Below are 9,197 nucleotides of genomic sequence, written 5' to 3'. Positions count from 1 at the left end.
CACCTTTTTCAAGAGGTTTGTTAAAGAAGTCGATGGGAGGTTTTGCTAGATGGTCTTTTCAGAGACACAGAGTGAGAGTGTGAGATTTGTCAGGATTTTTTATTTATTTATATATACAGAATCGAGGCTCGTGTAAGAGCTAACGCATTGAACATGAAAACATACACAAACACATAAAACATGCAATGAAGGGAGCAGGAGACAAGAGGGGGAGAGAGAGGGAAGCACACAAGCACAACAACAGTAGAGAAGAGGGACGTCGGTAGATCTGCAGAAGGGAGAGTGAGGAGGGAGGGGTACATGGTAAAAAGCAAATTAACACTTCAAGGAATTTCAGGAATGAAGTCGGAGATTAGAAGATGTGGATTTGGGGGTGTATTAACGGGGGTAGAAAAGATCAAGGTTTTGGATGGGGGAATATAAGACATGGTGGTGAACAACTGCATGAAACAACTGGAGGGAGGAGTGGAATTGAACAGAGTGTGGGAGATTGTTTCAGAGCCGGGAAAAAGAGGAAGGAAAGAGTGAAGGTGAGCAGAGAGTCTTGATTTTGGCAGTTTCACCAGATGAGGGTTGCTGGCAGATATTTGTGCGTCCTGCAGGAATATTTGGGGGACAGAGTACAGATAGAGCTGGGGGAGCAAGGCCAGAGAGGATTCGGTAGAAGACAGAAAGACCTACTACTTGCCTGTGGTGAGAGAGAGAAAGGCCTTCAGAATCAGCTTCATCGTGGGAGATTCTGATGATTCTGAATGCTTTGGTTTCAACAGCGTGAAGCCGAGCTAGGTGTGAGGCAGGAGCACTGGGCCAGAGGGGAGAGCAGTATTCCATTGAGCTGCGGATGAAAACCTTGTGTGTGGCAAGGAGCTCAGAAGTACCCAGAAAGGACTTCGCGCGACGGATGATGCTCAGTCGGTGACTGGCTTTGGAGGCCAGCTTGGAAATATGTTTTTCCCAGGAAACATTTTGGAACTGGACCAGACGGCATCAGCCCACGGGTCCTACAATCCTGCCCTGCCGCTCTTTCACTCCCTCTCTCTGTTCTCTTCACCCTCTCTTTTGCTCAAGATCATCTGCCATCAGCTTGGAAATCACCCAACATCACTGCTTTACACAAAAAGGTGCAAAAACAGATCCTAGCAACTACAGACCAATCAGCCTTCTCCCAATTATCAGCAAAGTCATGGAATCCATCATTGCTTCGGATATCAAATCTTTTCTCTTCTCCAATGGCTTGATCTCTGATCATCAATTTGGTTTCAGACCAGGTCATTCTACTCTGGACATGCTGCTTCTGCTGTCTCAACAATGGATGGAGGTGGAGGGAGGTCCTCAATGCCAAACAGGAAATTAGAGCTGTCTCCCTTGACATATCACGTGCCTTCGATACGGTCTGGCACCCCGCTCTTCTCACCAAACTCTCCTCCTATGGTATCCATGGAAATCTCCACGCATGCCTGGCGGACTTCCTCGCTAGTCGTAGTCAACGTGTGGCCCTGAATGGGTTTCTCTCATCTCCCCTTCCTGTTCAGGCTGGAGGTCCCCAATGCATTGTTCTGGGCCCTGTGTTTTTTCTCGTCTTCATCAATGATCTCTCTGACTCTCTTGAAAATCCTCTCTATCTCTTTGCTGATGACTCCACTCTCTGCCGCTCCATACCTCATCCCTTAGATCGGCAGTCTGCAGCCTCCTCACTCTCTGCAGACCTGGACAAAATCACAGACTGGTGAAACAAGTGGAAGATGTCTTTCAATGCTGACAAATCTCACACTCTTACTATGTCTCTCCGAAAAGAGCGACTGGACAACCCTCTCATCTACTTTCTGAACAATCCTCTCCAAGAAGGTCTGTCACTCAAGCTTTTGGGTCTCACTATCTGCCATGATCTTTCCTGGGAAAACCACATTTCAAATCTGGCCTCCAAAGCCAGTCGCCGACTGGGCATCCTCCGTCGTGCGAAGTCCTTCCTTGGCACACCTGAGCTCCTCACCACATACAAGGCTTTCATCCACAGCTCAATGGAATAGTGCTCTCCCCTCTGTATTGGTGCTCCTGCCTCACATCTAGCTCGTCTTCACGCTGTTGAAACCAAAGCTTTCCGAATCATTGGAATTTTCCCCGATGAAGCTAACTCCAAGGGCCTTTCCCTCCCCCTTCCCCGCCTTCCCATGCCTCCTCCCCCCAATCACTCTCCCTCCCACGGATCTTCTGTTGTCCCTGTTCTCTGCTGTTGTCCGTGTGTGCTTCCTCTCTCTCCCCCATCTTGTCTCCCGCTCCCTTTTTTGTATGCTTTGTATGTCCGTTTGTCTTTTTTGTGATTGATGTTAGCTCTTTTACGAGCCTCGATCTTGTATACAAAAAAAGAAAAAAAGATCATGGCAGATAGTGAGACCCAAAAGCTTGAGTGACAGAACTTCTTGGAGAAGATTGTTGAGAAAGTAGATGGGAGGGTTGTCCAGACAGTCTTTTCGGAGAGACAAAGTGAGAGTGTGAGATTTGTCAGGATTGAAAGACATGTTCCACTTGTTTGATCAATTTGTGATTTTGTCCAGTAGTTCAGTCATTAAACAACAATTATTACTGCATGTTCAACAAAATTTGAACAAAATGTTTCTCGATGGGTTTCACCTCTTTGATACCTCTATGTAAAAAAGAAAGAAAAAGAGTTTACCAAAATATGACATTGGGAAGTACCTGAAAATAGGCCAAATCCAAGATGGCCGCCATCAAAAATAACCAAAGTGGAAAAATGTCATAAATATGGAATTGATCAAGATAAAAACATGTATGATTAGTCTATCTATATCAGCCTGAAAAGATAAATGCATTGGAATGTATTGTTTATATGTGCTGATTGATATGATAACATGGAGATTGTAGAATGTTGAAAAAGAAATAAAATTTTTTAATCAAATACAAAATGTTTGCCTAATAATGGCTAAAATTATTTATTAATTATAAATTAATATATAAAATTATGTAAAAAATATGAAATTATTCATAATTTTATTAATATTAATCATGAAACATCTGTTTACTTATTTTCAGGTGACTGATCTCAACTGATTGCGTCAACTGTAGACAAGAAAGAGATGGCTACCTGTGTGCTGTGCCTGGAGGCAATTAACCTGGACAAGCCTCAGGATTATGCAAAGTTGACAGAAAAAGGCTGTATTGGTATTACTAATGCCAATAGACTGCGCAAATTAGATGTTCCAGACATCATATACATTGAAAACTGCTGCCTTGTTGTACACAAAGAGTGTCGAAGTAAGCATATTAACCCAAAAGCAATCTGGTAGTGAGATGGGAGTGGATGTGGATTTCACTCCAGATATGTTGCTCAAAATGATGAAAAAGCCATTTTTGGCAAACACGAGAAACAAACAGAAATTCCTTCATCTCCTGGGATCTGAGATGGAGAAGAAAGAAGGCATTCAGGTCAGTCACTCATCTGGAGATGCTGATTATGACATTGCAATGACTACCTGCACAATTGCTCTGACACTGCCTGTGGTAGTTGTAGGGGATGACACCGACCTTCTCATTCTGCTGCAACACCACTTCACGCCCAGCAAACATGAGACCATCTATCTTCAAACTAGCACCAAGCTCGTCGATATATCCATCCTGCAGAAGGAACTTGACCCTGACCTCAGTCATTCCCTGCTCTTTATTCATGCACTGTCTGGATGTGATACGACATCGAAGCCCTATGGCATAGGTAAAATGTCAGCTATGGGTAAATACCGTGGCCTCAAGGAATTCGCAGAGTTGTTCATGGTGGCAGATATTAATCGTGAGGAACTTGAGCTATCTGGTAATCAGGCCATTGCAACCATTTATGGTTGTAAGCATGGTTCAGATTTGAATTTTGAACGTGCATCTACGTTCACCGAGAAGGTTGCTTCAAGCTCCGGCTATCTGCACCCTGAACGTCTTCCACCGACATCAGATGCTGCCAGATTCCACAGCCAGCGGGTCTACCTCCAAGTGCAGGCCTGGCTAGGCAACAACATGGAGGCGACAGAATGGGGCTGGGTGCTCTGCAAGACCCAGCATGAGTCTATCTTGAAGCCACACAGAATGGATCAACCTGCTGCACCTGCATCTCTATTCAAGATCATTAAATGCAACTGGACTGGAATGTGTGCCAAAAACACATGCTCCTGCAGGAAACATGGACTCAAATGTAACTTGGTGTGTGGTCACTGTAAAGGGATAACTTGCACAAATGGGCAAATTCATGATTCCAGTGACACCACTGACTAATAGTGATGCACTGTGCAAATTTGAGATAAGACATTATAGGTGCAGAGAGGCATGGTAGTATTAACCTTAATCCAACAATTAAAGTGAATAAGAACATGTTTTAGAGTTCCATTGACATTATAATTTTGTCATCAACATTGAATATATAGATGACAGGGGTTTGAATATGCTAATTGATAGAGATTTCTAACCACTTTCTAATGCCGTTAGTTATGTACATGTAGATATACTAATTTTGCATTTTTCGTCAAATCTTGGTGGCCATTTTGCTTTTTATGTAACATTGAACTTGAAAATTACATTCCATAACATGTACAGTCACGTGAAAAACTAAGTACACCCCATGTAAAGTTTTGACTTTTTCAACATATTTCAACATACAGCTATTTGATCTTCATTTCAACAATATTTATAGATAAAGGTGATATGATATAACAAATATCATGAAACATTTACATTTTGTAGTCCATTGTATAATTTAAATAAACATAAATGCAAATTTCACATGTGGAAAAAGTAAGTACACCCCTACATTTATCACTACTTCAAATACCTAATATTAGAATCAGGTGCACAAGCTCAGGTGCAAATGATTAGAACATCGTTAGAGAGGATCTTGGAGGAACCTGCCTTATTTAAACCTCAGACATTTCGTTTGGTTTGCTCTTTGTTGTTGAAGTGTGGGGCGTCACCATGTCTAGATCAAAAGAGCTCTCTGAGGCCTTCAGAAAGAAGATTATAGATGCCTACGAGTCTGGGAAGGGATTTAAAAAGATCTCCAAACAATTTTAAATCAATCATTCGACTGTCGGGAAGATCATCTACAAGTGGAGAAGATTCCAAACAACTGCCAACTTGTTCAGGCCAGGCCGCCCCAGCAAGTTCAGCCCAAGAGCAGACCGCAAGATGCTGAAACAAGTCTCTAAGAACCCCAGAATGTCATCACGGGACCTACAGGTAGCTATTTGCAACATCAAGACTGTTGATGTCAAAGTGCACGAGTCTAGCATTAGAAAGAGGCTGCACAAATTTGATCTACATGGGAGGTGTGCCAGGAGGAAACCTTTGCTGTCCAGAAAGAACATCAGGGCAAGACTAAAGTTTGCCAATGAACACCGAGGCAAAGACCAGCACTTCTGGAACAATGTGCTCTGGACAGATGAGTCAAAGGTAGAGCTATTTGGCCACAGTACCAGAAGACATGTTTGGCGAAAACCAAAGACAGCATTTGACCACAAGAACCTGATACCAACTGTAAAGCATGGTGGTGGAAATATTATGGTTTGGGGCAGCTTTGCTGCATCAGGGCCTGGGCAGCTCACCATCATATAATCCACTATGAATTCTTCATTGTACCAGAGGGTGCTTGAGGATAATGTGAGGCCATCTGTCGGAAAGTTGAAGCTCAACCGAAGGTGGACCTTGCAACATGACAATGACCCTAAAAATACCAGTAAATCCACCAAGGAATGGCTGAAAAGAAAGAAATGGAGGGTTCTGGAATGGCCAAGTCAAAGCCCGGACCTAAATCCCATCGAGATGTTGTGGGTGGATTTGAAACGAGCTGTGCATGTAAGAAACCCACTCAAACATCGCACAGCTGAAATAATTCTGCATGGAGGAGTGGGCAAAAATTTCTCCCAGTCGATGTCAGAGACTGGTAGACAGTTATAAGAAACGCCTACTTGAGGTTGTTCCTGCCAAAGGGGGCAATACCACCTATTAGAGCCAAGGGTGTACTTACTTTTTCCACATGCGAAATTTGCATTTATGTTTATTTAAATTATACAATGGACTACAAAATGTAAATGTTTCATGATATTTGTTATATTATATCACCTTTATCTATCAATATTGTTGAAATGAAGATCAAATAGCTGTATGTTGAAATATGTTGAAAATGTCAAAACTTTACATGGGGTGTACTTACTTTTTCACGTGACTGTATAATATGTATATGCTGATATGAATAGACTCATCATACATGTTTTTATCTTGGCTGGTTCCATATTTGAAATTTCCTCCACTTTGGTTAATTTTGATGGTGGCCATCTTGGTTTTGGCCTATTTTCAGGTAGTTCCCCATGTCATGTTTTGGTAAACTTTTTTTTTGTTTACAGTAGAGGTATCAAAGAGGTGAAACCCATCGAGAAACCTTTTGTACAAATTTTGTTGAACATCAACTATTTAATGACCGGACTAAAGGTCTGCAGAGAGTGAAGAGGCTGCTGCCTGCCGATCAGCGCAGTGTTGGCTGGTATTTGCTGGTAAATATATAAATTGCCACTTACTTTAATGTGGATTAATTACCTCCAGCACCAAAGGTGCATGGAGGTTAGGTTTTCACCCCTGATTGTCTGTGTGTTTGTTTGCCTGTGAGCAGGATATCTCAAAAATTATGGACGAATTCAGCCATAATTTGGTGGGCAGATTGCATGCATGACGAGAATTAATTGGTTGGATTTTGTTGAAGATCCGGGGCCGGATACGATAATTTTGAAAGTGATTCGTCACCATTGAGTGATCGGGCCATAAACGATACATTGCATGATATTTAAAAAAGTTGTGGACTGATTTGGATGAAACTTGTTGGACAGGTCGGGTGTGTGACGAGGATTAATTGCCTAGATTTTGATGAAGATCATGATCCGTATACGAGAATTTTTGAAATTCTTAAGTGATTCTTCACCATTGAGGGATGTGACCAAAACGATATGTAGCATGATATTTCAAAACGTTGTGGACGAGTTATAACAAACTAGGTGGATGAGTTGGGTATAAGTGACAAGACAAAGCCAATTAATTTTTGGAGATCCTGATCCAGATCTGGCACATCAGTGCGATACCAACCGTAAACTGTTCAGCCTGGTGGAGGTTTGTATTTTTAATTTTGATTTATACTCCCAATCCTAAATCTTTATATTTTTTCATACAATCTGGGAATCTAACGTCGGTGTCATGCAATAAATCTATCCATAGAATCACAAGTTTACAAAACCTTGAACTTGTACAGAATATAATCAGAAGCCTGGACTTTGTGGAATTTTGTCAGATTACCATCACACAATGGCCTATTCTTCCTGAGAGCACCATAGTATCTTTGAGGTCCCCATATTGGTGCTAACAGACAGGATAGCCAGCTCCAAAAGATGCAACATCTTTCGTTTGAAGCACCAGGATTTCCTATTCCATTGGGAATCAAATTCAGACTAAGCTGAGACGCAAGTAAATCCTGGTGAATTGAATGAAAGTGTCTGTGTGTGTTCATTAATCACTGCATTACTCTGTGCAACCACTGGAAACGACTCCATTTCACCCTAACCATTTTGTTTACTGCAAGTGTCCCATGATGCTACAGTGTCTATACCTTATGTGAATTATGGAGTTTAAATGGGAGCGAACAACAACAAAAAACAACATTGGGAAATTAAGGTTATATCACTTAACACAAGGAAAATGGTAACCCGGCCCATTTCATTTGCTCAAGCTCTCGATCCAAACAACGAGGAAAAGGGTAAAATGTCACACAAAGACAGAAGCATAGGTATTGTCTATAATTGGATTCGTTTGTGGATTTATACGAATAAATGTGCAATATCGCTTTCACTTTTATGGTTGTGTGCTCTCTTTTAGAGAAATGCCTCATGGACATCTCAAAGTAATTCACAATGGAGTTACAATTTCTGGATCATTGCTTGTATCAGGCATGCTTGCCATGAAACATCAGAATGGCGTTAAACAAAGAAGATATAACCGGTATTTAGTAAGGGGTGGGAGAGGGATAAAACACATGGACACTGCTAGGACTTCCAGGAAAGAAGTCGGTATTTCAAAAAAGTGGATTTGGGGTGAATTAACAGGGGTAGAAAATATCAAGGTTTTGGATGGGGGTGAACACTGAATGACGAGTGCCATCTTGGTCAGCCTGATGTCAATTTGAAGGGGTCTTAAGCTGCAATTGTGTTTTAAGCTGCTCAGAAATGCCTTTGGTTCGTTTGTGGATTTTTTTGGATGAGTCGCAGATTCAGAGAGATCAATAAGAGATGGTGGTGAACAGTTGTTTTAAAGACCTGGAGGGAGGAGTGGGATTGAAGAGAGTGAGGGAGTTTGTTCCAGAGGCAGGAATAAAGAGGAATGAAAGAGTGAAGGTCAGCAGAGAGTCTTGATTTTGGCAATTTCACCAGAATTGGGTTGCTGGCAGATCTTGTGCGACCTGTAGGAATATTTGGGGGACAGAGCACAGATAGAGCTGGGGGAGCTAGGCTGGATAGGAGTCGGAAGAAGACAGAGACCACCAACCTGCCTGCGGTGAGTGAGTGAAAGGCCCTCGGAGTTAGCTTCATCGTGGGAGATTCCAATGATTCTGAAAGCTTTGGTTTCAACAGCGTGAAGCCAAACTAGGTGTGAGGCAGGAGCACCAGCACAGAGGGGAGAGCAGTATTCCATTGAGCTGTGGATGAAAACCTTGTGTGTGGTGAGGAGCTCAGGTGTGCCAAGGAAGGACTTCGCACGACGGAGGATGCCCAGTCAGCGACTGGCTTTGGAGGCCAGCTTGGAAATGTGGTATTCCCAGGAAAGATCATGGCAGATTGTGAGACCCAAGGGCTTGAGTGACAGAACTTCTTGGAGATGATTGTTGAGAAAGTAGATGGGAGGGTTGTCCAGTCGCTCTTTTCGGAGAGACATAGTGAGAGTGTGAGATTTGTCAGGATTGAAAGACATGTTCCACTTGTTTAACCAGTGTGATTTTGTCCAGGTCTGCAGAGAGTGAGGAGGCTGCAGACTGCCGATCTGAGGGATGAGGAATGAAGCGGCAGAGAGTGGAGTCATCAGCAAAGAGATAGAGAGGATTTTTCAGAGAGTTGGAGAGATCATCGATGAAGACCAGAAAAAGCACAGGGCCCAGAAAACGGCCTTGGGGAACT

This window comes from Myxine glutinosa, chromosome 10 (genome assembly GCF_964187855.1).
Source record: "Myxine glutinosa chromosome 10, kmMyxGlut1.1, whole genome shotgun sequence".
NCBI classification, from domain to species: domain Eukaryota; kingdom Metazoa; phylum Chordata; class Myxini; order Myxiniformes; family Myxinidae; genus Myxine; species Myxine glutinosa.
This window is presented reverse-complemented; position numbering follows the sequence as displayed.